The sequence below is a fragment of the Colossoma macropomum genome, unplaced genomic scaffold (assembly GCF_904425465.1).
Source record: "Colossoma macropomum unplaced genomic scaffold, Colossoma_macropomum, whole genome shotgun sequence".
NCBI classification, from domain to species: Eukaryota; Metazoa; Chordata; class Actinopteri; order Characiformes; family Serrasalmidae; genus Colossoma; species Colossoma macropomum.
The window spans coordinates 10,757,319-10,772,522 of record NW_023494804.1 but is presented as its reverse complement, the minus strand read 5'-3'; positions in this window follow the sequence as shown (position 1 = coordinate 10,772,522).

Here is a 15,204-nt window from a genome sequence, read left to right as displayed (position 1 = left end):
AGTATCAGTATGTAATACCCTTATGTAATTTTGTTCAGAACAAAATGTTGTATGTTTTGGGTTTGGGAATGTGAGAGCATTCAGGAATGTAGCTAATCAAAGGGGAATTTCACAGATATTTCTGCAGAATTAAATGCTTAAGCTATAAGCAAAGCCATTCAGAGTGGTTTAATGTGAAATACACAAATTTTTAAAGTTCACAGAAGTAATAGCAACCAGATGTCCAAGGTGTTTAATGACATGAACTCAGCAAAGCCAGTACTGGGCCCAGTCTGCCACCAGAGGAGTTACACCCCATGCTCATCCCCGTTGGCAACAGAAAAATCATTTTATTGATTTCAGCATGTAGAACCGGAGCTTTTTGTAAGCTACTATGTTTTCTATCACTGTATAAAATAAGCACAGGGCCTCTTTTCTCTTGGAATGCAAGCTCATTCAGAGTGTGATTCAGATGAGCAAGTGCTTATTACTGATTTGTTTGATCAAAGTAATAATAAAGCACAACCGATGTGTGAATAATATTGCTATTTATGTGTTTCGTTGTTCAAAGTAGTAATTTGTGACACAAACTGAATAAAAATTTCAGAATGTTCATCTTTGTTAGATCACATTCTTTACATATCAATAAACGCACCCCTCACAGAAAGCTGTTACGTGAAATGGTTACAAATATGCCACCTGATTTCTGAGCCATTGTTTAATGGTTTTAAAAATACTTTTGGCCTAAAATGTAATGGCAGAGAGGTATGCAGGGTGTTGAAAGGCCAAATCGTCCCCAAAGAAAATGTATTATTTCACATTTATGACTTATTTACCATTATTAGCGTTACATATAAAAACTGGAAGATGTGTAAGTTCACTGTTCGTTTTGGATTGGAAATAAAATGGCCATATTTGGGATGTAGACATTGAGTGTGTATACATGCACTCAATAATCCGATCATAATCGAATTTCTGCAGTTATCCGATTATTCAAATGGTCACGTAAACACCATACTACGATCTAGAAATCCGATTAAGAAATCCGATAAAGAGAGCTGGATTTTAGCTCAGTAATCAGATTTCTCAGTGCATGTAAACTCTTACTCTGATTTCTATCTGATTTCTCGGTCTGTGCATGCGTGAGAACAGGCGGTGAATGTTGTGAGATGGCAGCAAAACACTGTTGGAGCAGTGCTGAAACCAGACATGAAATAAAGGATTTGAATATTCTTCATCTTCTAAATGATGCAAGTTCATATTTTCTGGTAAAGTGCTGTGATATTTAAAAAAAAAAAGCTGTGGTATGAAGTTTTAGTTTTGCATTATGCTTACGTCACGTCTTCTTCTGTGAGTTTATTGGCCGGTTGCAAAGCAGAAATCCGATTATTACCTGACTCATGTAGACCCGGAGTTTCCCATTATCTGATTACTCAAGTGCGAATAAAATATGTTGATCGGATTACTGATCGAATCTGATTTTCTGAAGTTATTGGATTATTGAGTACATGTATGTGCACTCATTGTGACCTCTAGTTCCTATCACCACCACTGTAAATAAACCAGAGCAAGTTTCTCTACAATTAACTATTTCACACCAAACCACTGTGAAAGACTTTACATCTCGATGAATGAATTATGCAGATTTTTTGAATATGTAAACCGATGGTCAATGCTGTGATGATCGCCTTATATATATATATAGCGATGTATATATAGATAGAAGCACAGTTCAACAGTTTCATGCATTGATTGACCCTCATGCTTCAGTAGACAGAGCTCACTCACTGAAGCCAAAACACCTTACCATCTGTTAAAAAAAACAAACCTGAGGAGTTAGATTTAGCCAGTCAGTTAAGCCTGCCAACCTCATCAAATCAGTCAAAAAAAATTTGGGCTATTTGTGCCATTCAAGGCAGAAGTTTTTCAAAAGCTGGCAGAGAATCTGTGATTGCTTTGGACACCTGCTGCTTTAGCTAGCGCACGCAATCGAGACCATTTGATTGAAATGGTTCCGTGTTCTGCCCTCTTGGCTTAGCTTGATGCTGGCTGCTGTGTCTGCTCAAAAGCCAGCTCGCACAAAAAGCCTGTTATCAAATTCAGCCTTGTGTCTGTACAGGCTGTCCCTCATTCCTGCCCCAAGAGCCTCCTCTGCCACACCACCACACCTCATGCATTGACATTTTCGTTAAACTTAACTATGCGAAACAAAGACACGGCACTAAGCCATCGCGCTGCGCTGCACTTTTTTCTGGAAGCAGCAGGATCGATGAAATATATAAATATTTGCCGCCTCTTTGTTCTTTATACTGCATGATATTATACCAGAATACAGTCAAATGCAAAAGGAAAAAAACCCGCAGGCCATGTCGAAGACAAATGCTTTCATAGCTCTCTGTGAGATGTGAAGGATGCTGAGGTAACTATTGATTTCTCGTTGTTTGTCATGCTGCACTGGCCTGCTGTGAGACTTCCACTGATGTGTTTTTTTCTCCACCAGCAGCCTCTGTGGCACCACACGTGGTAATGCTGCAGGATAAGGAGTACGTGGTAGACGAGAAAGAAGAAAAGAGAGAGAAAAAAAACTCGTAATGGTTGCGAAAACAAAGCCATTGTGAGAGATAAAAGTGCGCTGACTCACTCGGCCACTTAATTGGGCCAGGTTCTGTCCTTATGGTTTTTGGGAGGCGGTGAGGAAGCTTTGTCTTTGTCTGATTTATGATAAGAACATTTCCTGCAATCCAATTTGTGTGGCCCTGCAGGCAACAATGGGTGAATTCTGTATTGCAAAAGCCTCATTCATAATAGAAACTAACTACCATCACTAGCCACCGCAATACTGTGAATCACATACTCAGGTGAAACAATTGGTATTCCACATTCTCCTTGTTTTAAATGCATTATGCAGAGACAATTATCTCTGGCCTGGAGCAGGCGTGAAATCTCCACGTATTTAGTAATCAGTAGCTCCGTTCCAGACTAAACAGGGACGTATTGCTAAACTTTTTATGAGTTACATATTTATGCTTGGCGAGATGAATGGATAATCATATCATCTTTTGTTGTGTTTGCATAAACACGTGGAAAAAGGAGAAGGCCCTTGAGCTTTCCTATCACACCCTCTTTGTTTTCCCAGCCTTTCCATATTAAAACCGAGGACATTCCACCAGTTTTTTAAAGTTTCTGCATATGTCAATCTGAAGGAAAGGAAGAATCAAATTTACGTGATTTTTCTACTTGCCCCAAATGCTGTCAGCTTCTATAGTTCAGAACTGGAGCTAAAAACAGAGCAAAGAAATCTACAGGTAGTAGGGCTTTCACAGTATGCATAAAAAAAAAATATATATATATGTATGCATGTGTGTGTGTGTGTGTGTGTGTGTGTGTGTGTGTATGTATGTGTATATGTGTGTGTGTGTGTGTGTGTGTATATATATATATATACACCCATATATGTATGTGTGTATATATATATACACACATATATGTATGTGTGTATATATATATAAATTGTTATTTTTTTGATATGGAGGTTGCATATATGCCATGTGAATGGAGTACAGTTAGATTTCATTCTAAAAATGTGTAATGTTGGGAAAAGTTTACTTCTACTGAACGCAGTCCATGATAGTCATAAAAATCTTAACCATGAGCCTAAAAGCTCTCTGAACTGGATATAACTAGTTCAGTTAGCCTACCTTGGACACAGCGGAAGTTGGCATCTTATTCACCAGCTTCTTATCCAAAATTTTCTGTTCCATATTAAAGCTGATATTCACAATATTTTAAATGTTAATGTAGCAGCAAACAACTGTTTTCTATGTAAACATATAGTGGTGTAATGGTGTCCTGAGCAGAGAATGAAATCGCACTCCCTCTGTGTATGTTCTAATCTGAGCTTTTCTGTTTTTTGTTTTCATAGCTGGTCCGGCTGCGCGAACATGTTGTTATTGTCGCCCTGTGAAAATGGAAAGGGATGAGGAGGTCGCTCCTGCAGGACAGGTGGGTAAACGTTAACTCATTTTTGCTGTTTCCCAGAATCAGTAGGTCAGCATTGTTTTGTCCTGTTTGTGAATGTTTGTGATAGCAACTGATTAGCTTCACAGCAGCAGCTGTAGTGACAGTTTGCTAACCCACTACCGAGCTAACGTTACATTTCTCCCTTTGTCGTTGTTTGCACAAATGTGATATCATGGCATTTGTGTGTACAATGTTTGCGAAGGGTTTTATGGCCACAAAGATCTAAAAAAAGAGTGTTGGCTTCAACAGTGTGCGTCCATGAGTTTGGGGGGTGGAGCTTCTGAAGGAGCAGTGAAGGGGGGTGTGTGTTTGTTTTGCTGTTGAGCTCAAATATCAACAGTTGTTCTCCAGAATTGTATACTGCTCTTTTAAATGGTGCAGCAGTTACACTGTGGCGCCTGAGGAGAATTCAAATAAGCTGGCGAACAAGAAGCTAACATGAGCTATCTTGGATGGTAGTTATTACTAGTGCCAGTTATCCCTTCAACAACAAAGCCTATTTTTTGAGGAAAATGCAAAATTTATTTTGCAGTATGTTACAATACGATACATTTTCTGTATCAAAAACATGTTGTATTGTGTGTGAAATTTGCGTATCATGATTTCCCACTATGGGCAGCACGGTGGGTAGCGCTGTTGCCTCAGAAGGGCCTGGGTTCGGTTCCCGGCTGGGCGACAGAAGGGCCTGGGTTCGGTTCCCGGCTGGGCGACAAGGGTCATTTCTGTGTGGAGTTTGCCTGTTCTCCCCGTGTCTGCGTGGGTTTCCTCCGGGTACTCCGGTTTCCTCCCACAGTCCAAAGACATGCAGTTAAGGTAATTGGACACATTAAATTGCCCCTAGGTGTGATTGTGTATGTCTGTCTGTCTGCCCTGCGATGGACTGACGACCTGTCCAGGGTGTATCCTGCCTTCCGCCCAATGACAGCTGGGATAGGCTCCAGCACCCCACCGTGACCCAGAAGGATAAGTGGTTTAGATGATGTATTTATGTATGATTTCCCACTGCTGCAGACGTATGCTAACTGTGACTTTTGGCAGTGAACCACAAACTACCAACAGAGATGTTACTGTTCCAAATGTGGTTTGTGGTGATCATTTACCATGTCCTTTTTTTACTGATGACACCTGAATGAAGTGAGGCAAGCATTGTGTACTTTTTCGTCTTCTTTCACTGTCAGGCCAGCTAAAGTAGCCATAAGTTAGTTTCCTATTTGGCAATTCCTTATTTGAATTTTCCTTTCCACCTTAAGTGGTGCAACACTTATATTCTGGCACCACAGTGCAATAGTGTTGCACTATTTGAGGTGGAACCGAAAATTCGGATAAGAAGCTAACTTCAGCTTTGTGCTAAGAGACGGTCACTGGTGGGTCCGGCATCCAACTGGCGCATTTCTTCATGTGTATTTTCATGTTTAAACATACATGGTTGAGGCTGATTTGTGCAGAAAATGTGCTCCTTAAATTCGTAATTGGACATGGTCATGCTTTCCTGAGTACACTTAGATTCTTTTCATATGTTACAGATTGCATCTGTGTTGTGAATTTTCTAAGCCATGTCAAAATGTGCTCAGGAAAGAAGAGATTCAGATTTTCCTAAATAGTTGCGCCTTCTTTTAGCTAATCAGAGAGGTTTTTTGTTTTTATAGCTGATACTGAGTCGTACTCATGTGCTCCAAACCACATCAACTTATCTATCTGAAGGCGGTTTTAGTGGTGCACTGTGGAGAAATGTACCGATTAAGATTTCTTTGCAGAGATGGTGAATGGAACCAGGTGTCACAATGTCTGTGCAAATATATTTATTTACTGTCCAAAGTCTTATATTAAACTAGCCTAAATCTTATATTAAACTATTGTAGAACAGTTTATCAGTCATCATGCAACATACTCATATCCATTTCATACAATAACTTTATATAAGGGAGATTTTAGAGCCATTAAACTCTTCGTCTGGTTCCCATCACCACCACTGTGAACAGTTCTGACAGAGTTTCTCTAGACTGGTACGTTTTCGCATTTGAATGAATTTCATTTACATGGCTTTGTTTACATCTTTACTATTTAATTATAGAGAAATTGTCAATGAATGGACTTCCCCTTTAACAGAGTCTCTACAGCTGACAATATAGTTGGTAAGGAGGGCAGTGGCTTTATAGCCTTTGGTGTCTTTTTCACCTGTGCCTGCTGTCTTCGCCAGAGATACCGTTTGCATTCTCCAAATATTTCCCCACACACTGAGGGATCCTGTCTCCTCGCAAAAGCCTGTAATGAGTGAGAATCACCAAACTACTGAAGCTTGAAGGACCAGAAGCCTGGATGCAGCTGACTGGCCGCTGTCCAGCCCTGCTAGGCCCATCACTGCAGCGGGAAATCCAATTAGGGCGCTGAAAGTCATCTCTCGGCCGTGCCAGCTCACAAAAAAAATAAATAAAACCATCCTCCCAGTTCCGTCGAACCCTCAGACTGCAATAGGGTTTGGCGCCCAAAAAGGCAAACACTGAGCTGCATTATGAATTTGATTACAGAAATGGCTAATTGGTCCTCCAAACAGCACTTTCTCAACCCAGCTTTCATCAGCAGACACTGATCCGAATTTCCACCGCTGCAGTTTCGTGTCTTCCAACCATTTGGTGAGGCTTTCAGTTCAAGCATTTGGAATGAGTCAATTAATTACCAAGTCCAAATTAATTAGTCTGCAGCGTGAAAGAGAAAATAAGTGGGAGAAATCTGAAGATAGCCACTCTGTTGGAATGAGAAATGAAATACGAATGTAAGAAATTGATTATAGATTTATTTATGAAGATTTACAAATTGAATTTTGGCATTTTAATTAATGGACACTGTGAGGAGGGTCTTTAGCTACTATAAGATGCTTAAGACTGTCCTTACAGTGCTCGTTAATTAAATGCATTCCTATCACAGTCATGTTAGCATTGGCTGCTTGTGCTTGTTTTTCTGCAGATGAAATTAAAACAGGCGATTTAATGTGTATATCTTTGTCATTTATGAAAATGATGTTCAGCAGTTCTGTCTATACCTTCTATAACTATTTAGCTTTTAAAAAGTCTTTTAATTAGTGTTTACATGCACTCAATAATCCGATCATAATTGGATTTCTGCATTTATCTGATTATTCATATGATCATGTGAACAGCATTCTCTAATTTCTTAGATTGGAGTAGCGTCTAGAAATCTGCATCACGAAAAAATAAACAGAAAAAATACATTTAACAGAAAATTAACAATTAAAACACAGTCACATTTTCAGTATTTAGTTTGTCCACTCTTTGCCTTTATTAGAGCCTCCATTCTTTTCAGGAGACTTGCTTTTAGTTTTTCAAAGAAATCTGCAGGGATATTTTCCCCACCTCCTAATTTCAGACTTTAGAAGTTGGTTAAATTTTCAAGTAACCCAAACACATTCGATAATGTTGACTCTGGACTGGGGGGTGGACAGTCCATTGTTCTGAGTACAACAGCTGCTTCTTTGTTTGATTTGCGAATTTCCTTTCAGACCCATAGTGTTATCTTCTGACAGTATAACGATGGACAGAAAGAGCTTGTATCTCATATTTTATTATTATTATTTGTTGTTTATTTTAATGTTAGTGTTTTTACTGTCAATCACTCACTGATGACATTAATAGGTTCAAAAACGGTCTTGACTGCCCCAAGACGTTTGCCCATACTGTATATAACTGGCCGCCTTTACCAACAAGGAAAACCAAAAGTGGAGACTGTGGGCAGCTTTGTCCAGTATTTCTAGAAATTGCACATACCCCCCCACTCCCTCATATTTTTGATTTGATGGACAGACAGAGCTGAGTCACTTGTTAAAAACGGCAGATACAGTTGGCCAGTTCACATGGTCAGTGTAAAGATAAGGCTTGGAGAGGGTAGCGTTCTCACAAGGGGGCGAAAGGGGATGGAGGTGATTCGTAGAGGCTCGAAATGAGAAATGATATCTTCTGGAATGCTCTCCAGAGTGATAAGAGGCCCATCGTTAGAGCATTTAAAGGGCTTTTTCTCTGGCAACCATGATAGACAGGTATGTCACTTCACCTGTGGGGATTATTGGCCCCTCCTTGGAACATTCTATTTCCTCAGCATAATCCTGAGGGTGATATGAAATAGCTTTCTTTTTCATTGCTGAGTAGAGGTAGGCATTCCATAGTGCCACATCTATGGGGGGGAGGCAGTGTTCTGTAAGATTACAGATTGGTTTTTGTGATCCTATTGTAAATCACCAGGGGAAATGAGAAACCAGGGCAGAGAGACAAAGAGGGCGCAAGCAGGCAGGCCAACTAAACAAGCACTTAAGATTCCCTCTCCACCAAGTTCCAAAAACCAATGACAGAGGTGAGATTGCATTACAGCTTTAACTGGGCTTGAAATTTTGGTCCAAACCTGAATGTTGTCGGAGATCATTCTGCCTGAAATCTGAGCTGAGCTACAGTATCAAAATCTGACTATAGCTTGAGAAAATATAATGGAAAATTGTGATTTTTTTTTTTTCTTTTTGCAACTAGAAAATATTGTGCTACCCAACAAAAATTCTGTCTGTACCCATCTGTCTAAACTTGACTACAGTCTGACAGAATTATTTCTGAACATAACTATAGCCTGACAGAAATTCGATCCAAACATCATTGTTACCCAACACAATTCTGCCTCAATTGAATTGTTCCTAAGCCTGGATGTGGTTGGACAAATTTGTCTTAACCTAAATGTAGCCTGAAAAATTGCCATCTAAACCCAACTATAGCCCAACAAAATTCTGTCCCAATGTTCGTATAGCTCAGTGATATTCTGTTCTGACTGTAGTCAGACAAAATTCTGTCTGAACCTGGCTGTAGTCAGACAAAATTCTGTCTGATCTCATGGTAACCTGTCAAAATTCTGTCCCAGTGTCACTGCAGCCCAACAAATTTCTGTTTAAAGTTGTTTACAGCCTGACAAAATTACCAACTGAAAGGAAAAAACCTGAGCATGTAAAATATTTAAGAAACGATGTCTGAACTCACCAAACTCTGATGGATGCAGATAAACATTCCAAACTCTTATCGTTTTTATGTATATCTGGGCTACAAACTCTCCATGGAGAGCAGATGGTATTTCAAAGACTACTAGCACAAGACCCATAATGCTGGGATCAGACTACATAATTTCTGCCTGATTTTGACATGATTTTGTCACAGATGACAAATTTCCAGCGTCAAACCCAAATAAGAGCATCTGGAACGATGAGCGGGTCTTGAAGTGTGACATAATTGAAGAGCAACGATTTGGCATCCGAGACGCTCTGCGACACTCGGACGAAAAATCTAGCATGTGAGAATTTTTTTTTTTTTCAATTTTCTCTTCAGTTCCACCCACTTGTTAGGACTCCCCAAATCACACGATACTACCAACGCCAGGAGAGCGAAGGCTACCACAGGCTTTCATCCGAGACCTGTGAAGCCAGCCACCACGTCTTTTCGAACTGCTGCTCACACAACGACACTGGACAGCCGAACGCGCTCGGAGGAAAGCGCCAACCGCCAGATCTGTTACGTCAGTTAACAGACGCCTGTGCTGACTAGCATCACGCTGAGTGATGGGGGAAGAAGGGGGGGGGCATCCTACCCACCCAGAGAGCGAGGCCAATTCTGCTCTCTTGGACTCCTGGCCACGGATGGCTGTAGCATCATCAGGGATCCGACCTCCTAATTACAGGGCCGACTCTTGGACGGTTGCGCCACTCGGGAGCCCAGCATGTGAGCATTTTTGATAGTTTTTTACCTAGCTTGATATCCACTATAACCTGTTCCTCGACCTTAACCAATAGGATGACAGAGCACTGTCTGACGCGCATATGTAAACATAGCAAAGAGAAAGAGGGACGTTGTTGTTGCGGCTGTCAGGTGGAACAGTGAAAACAGAGGAATGATTTGTTGAGCTGTGGCAATAATAACCCTGCCTTTCTGACCTTTCCTCGAGGGAAAACCATGACCAAAAGGTCCAAAGAGTCCAAAAAGATAAAAGTTGCTGAGAAATAGCAACTGTTTACACACAGTGATACTGGTAGCTAGCTAGATTATTGTAATGTTCTTGATATGTTAACACATTGTTCACCTCAAGTTCTCAAAAAAATTGACAGCCCACACTGTCCTCTTCGTGACAGCCAGGAACTTTTTTCCTTTTTTTTTCTCTTTTTTTTCAGAACCCAAAACTGTCAGCATCACACACAGTGCTACCGATTGACAGTTTCTTGACCCGCCATCCTGATGACCTATGAACTCGCGCAAGAAGGTAAATGATGATTGATCGGTGTCAAAGTTGTACTGTTGCCAGTCTCTTGACTAAGACACGGTGCAAATTGATGGCACTGTGATTGCCTAATCTGACAAAGTGACCATCGTGAAAGACAAAAATATTGTGTACTCTGATCCTGGCATAACAGTCCTGCGACAGAGTGGTCAGAAACCCCATATGTCACATGGGAAGCATAGAAAAAAGGAAAGTAAAGATGCTCTGTCATTTCACCTTGAATGCATTTTTATCAGGCTCCTGTCCCTGGGCCTTCTGTCTGCCCTGGCCAGCTGTCACTCTGGGGACAATAGTGGCTGTCACTGTGCGAGTGGTGCTTAGTGAAGCCTGACTGTCTGATTGTCGAAGGCACTGGGAAACAAGACCCTGCTCAGCCTTACCTGAGCCTGTGAGGTGTGTGGTGGATGGAGCGTGTAGCTAGACCATTAAGGGCTGTTAAAGGAAAATCCAATTCTGCCTGGCAAACATAGGTTTAAAGCACCTGAGACAGAATGTCTGTCAGAACAGTGGACAGAGCACTAAGCAGACAGATATTTGAAGTCTATTAGTTATTATTGTCATTCTGCAGTAGTATTTAAATGTAATTACATAATTATGTAATTAGTGACATAATGATTTACATTTATACTCAGTTTATGTTCTATATTGACAGGTTTTGGTGTCAAGACTTTGCAGAAACTTGGCAAAAACGTAACACCTTGTTTACTTTCTGCAAAACAGGATACAGAACTTTTTCATATTCATTTGTCATAGTTTCTCCGTCTGCTTACCAACACGAACGTGGTATTGATTGAAAGTTTAGAATCTGCAGAATTTCTCTGCAAGATAAATAATTAATATAAATTTTTATGACTGCAACTTCTAAATATCACCATTTCGTAATGAATATGTGAAGAAAACTAAAGGCTGACATTGACAGTTTTCATAAAGAATTGATGTAAAGAAAGACCAGAGTTTCTTTTTATTTTGTATTTACGTCTCTGTGATATCATTTGAAGGACTGAAATGGCCTCAGACTGTGAACAGGTGGTGTGAAGATGAAACATATTAGACAATGTCCTTAAACTCTCATGACTCTTAAAACACAGAAAAGGGCTGCAAGCAACCTTCACATCTCTACAACACAGCGGAGACAGTTAGTGAGTTGCTGAACGGTGCTGTAAAAACATATTGCAAGCTTTCACAGAAGAGAGGCAAGGATGAGAGAAAACAAAAAAGCAGCAGCGCTAAGTAAACAAACTTAACACACTTCCAACAGTAACAAGTACATCAGCAGATGATTCCTTTTCTTTCTCTTCCCGCAAGAGAGGAAGCCAGAAGGTCTCGCTAGATGAATGCTTTCAAACGGAGGCCACAGACTGCGAGCAATGATGAGTATCTCCATCGAAAGTTCATTATGTTGATTGCAGCATGTTAATGCGTCTCCGTAGCCAAATTTAATTTTATATTTCGCAGTCTAATCTTTGGCAAGACCATTATACGTAAACAGAGAGCGTTAGCACAGAATACCCGGTGATAGATCTCGGAGGTCTAGGTGAGGCTTTTAACAGTTCATGACTTCATCACACGGATTAGTAGTATTTCTCTGAGGGGGGGTTGGCCTGAAACTAGGATTTAATGTTTTACTTGTTGTTATGCAGTATTCTGTAGTGCAACATTTGTATCCTTTACTTTCATCAGTTTGACAGAATTCATGGCTTTGTCACTAAAATATCCAGCGTGCATCACGCAAATACAACATTCAGCCATTGGTCTGAGTCAGTCTTGACTTCTGGCACTGGTCCTAGCCACTGATCTGGGGTAAATACATTAATGAAACAAACGAGCTGACATTAGTGCAACTCTCATCACTGGCATTAATCAGAATTTCCAACTAAGTACAACTGAAGCCAAACTAAAGTAAAGAATCTAGATGGCCAGGTTCTTTGCAAACTTTAGCTTTTATCTGCTCAGTCGTTTCTGTAGTTTGATAAATGCTTTCTCTTCATTGTGATAAAAATTTGAAGATGGTTTCTATAGTTATACAAGATATTTGGCTTCCTAGCAGTAACATTAACTGCGTGCTTTCCTTCTAAATTCTCAAATGCACAAAAATCAAACATACAAAAAACAGCTCAAAAATACAGCCTGAAGCAGTTGTAGTATTCAAAACTTCATCCACTTCTAGGAGATATCATCAAAAGCTGTTTTTTCTCATCTTTAAACTGGATAATCTCACTGTAGAGACTACTGCAGCACTGCTGTGTGATGCAAGTATGTTTACAACAGATGTAGCGATAGATACATTTTTCATTTTGGCCATTTAAGTGGTATTAAAATTTGAATCAACATCATAAACATTCTCCACGGCAAACAGACCCAGAGTGGCCTTTTGTAGGATGCATAGTCAGAATCAAGCTGTAGAGTTCATATGGGGATGGGAAGAGTCCTCCTGAGCTGATGATCAGGATCAGAATCTTTCTTTTAGAGTAACAACAGAGTATGTTGTGACGTTCATTTGCTGTCAGCCAGGCAGGTGCAGTGGGTGGGACTGGGATCCTTTTCAAAGCGTTAATTGCACTTCAAGGGCAGCTTGTGGTGACAGGATTTTTTCTTTTCTCCAACTGAGTGTAGGGCAGGTTTCTTTTGACCTGTTTTTGTTTTTTCTAGGTTTTTGTGTTAGGAATATGCTGTACTTTTGAATTTGTGTGTTTTGGGCCCATTGTAACTCATTTTCACTACATTGATGGTGTCCTTATGCTGTTTGTCCTTGTGGATTCCCTTTTTCTATTCACAAATTCTATTAAAGATTATTTTGTAACGATCAGAATTCACTGTTTGTTCCCTTTTTTAATTGTCACGGTATTGAGTCAGTCATGACAAATGTCGGGCTCATTCGGGATTCGGAACCCAGGACCTCTCGCACCCGAAGCCAGAATCTTACCCCTACTGGATGTCCAGTGGTTTGTAGAAACCTGTTCGTCCAGCATTAATTTTGAAATCAGTGGTATTGGTGGGGAGTTTGTTTCCCCCCTTACTGCAGTGATAGCCTCTGCTCTTCCGGGGGAACATTGCACTGGGTATTGGTGCTGCCTTTTCATTTGTCATGGTGTTGAGCCAGTCATGACAAATGTGGGGGCTTGTCCGGGATATGAACCGTCTCACAGCTGAAGTGAGAATCATACTCCTATTGGATGTCCAGTGGTTTGAAGACACCTTTTCATCCAGTTCTTCTGACATCAGGAGCATTATGGTGACAGACTGTGGGGGACTGGATGTTGGAGCCCTGCTCTAAGGTTTGGTTTCATTCAGTGACAGGAGTGTCGGTTGAGTCTGGTGCTGATGTTGGATGACCTTGCCAGTAGCCGGAAGAATTCTAAGACTCCAAGACTAGAATAAGTTTCCAGTAGAACTTTCCTCTAGCACATTTGCATATGCACATATGCTGTAGGATGCCAGGGGTGTGAAGGTTATCCTCTGCCACGTTGCTCAAACTGCATTTTATTTGTTATATTTATAGCGGTTGTTTTTTATGGACCATGGATTAAAGCAAATGCAGTTTGACAGCCCACAAATTGTCGTGTGAAACTGGCAAATGATTGAGTTGACAATTAAAATACAATGAGGCTTAGTACAACTTTGCTGAAACTGTGTTTGCTAGCTTATGCAGTGTTAAGGTCCATATAAAGTTGCCTCACTGGCTGAGTGCACAGTTTCAGTAGTGGCACTTTTTTTCATTACCACACATTAGCATGCATTAACATATTTTAGAACTGAGCGGCCTGCTCAGAGCTGCTGTGAATTCATCTGCCACCGCAGCTATAATGGAAGAGAAACGCAGTTTCCACCAGTGCTAACAGCTGTTAGATTTTTGTTCATTTAATGTGTTATTTTGTACACTGTTTAAGCAAATGTTGCATACAGCAGTGGATCATAGTGGTTTTATGCTACACTTCAGCCAAGATAAGTAGGTCTTCAAGGTCCTGCTGAACTAATTTGTCATAACGCGTAAAAAGAGCTCAGGTGTTTCACTTCATCTTACCCTTCAGACACTTTTTCATTTTTGATTGATACATCATCATAAAACATACTACAGGTATTTAGTTATTATAAGGATACATATTGGGTCCACTGGAGGGCACCTGTTTTTTTCCCCTCCCCTTCTCTTTACTCACTTAACTATTCCCAGTAACAAATTTTGAACCGGTGTGCCCAAACTTTTGCATACTTGTGTCCTTCACAACAAAGTGTCCTTCACAACACCCTACGTGCATGTTTCAGATAAATAACTTCAAACATTAATGAAACCTCTCTCTTTCTGTTTTAACCCACCATAACCACATTTCACCTTGAAATATAACCGTTAAAATACTTAATCATATTATTTTTGCCTTAATGTCTGAAACCATTTAATATCTTATTGAAACTTGCCTTTTTTCAGGAGTCGTCCATTATAAGTTATGAAAAACGTGCGTTTTACCATTCTGTTAACCCTGGCACATGAATGCATCACCTCCTGTGAAACATCTAGAGTATTTCACAGGCCGCATATTCATCTGGAATTTCATCTCATAACATCTGAATGCCCTGAAGATCAAGAGAAATGTAATTTTTTCTCGTTCTTTTATTTATTTTCAGTAATATTGTGGTGGATGAGGTCACAAAATGACTTTAAAACCTTGTTCCCTAAATTGTAGAGTAAATGTAAATCATTCATTTATAAAAAGAAACTTCAAATGATTAGAAGGTCCTTAAAAGGAAATTCTCATGACTATCTCTGAATTACCTCAAAGTTTCTCCATAATTAAATGGTTCGTATGAATGGTTAAGGTAAAAAAGTCATTTAAAATGGTTTGACGTCAGGATGGTTCACAGTGGTGGTGATGGGAATCTGTAGAGCTTAATGCCTCTAAAAGC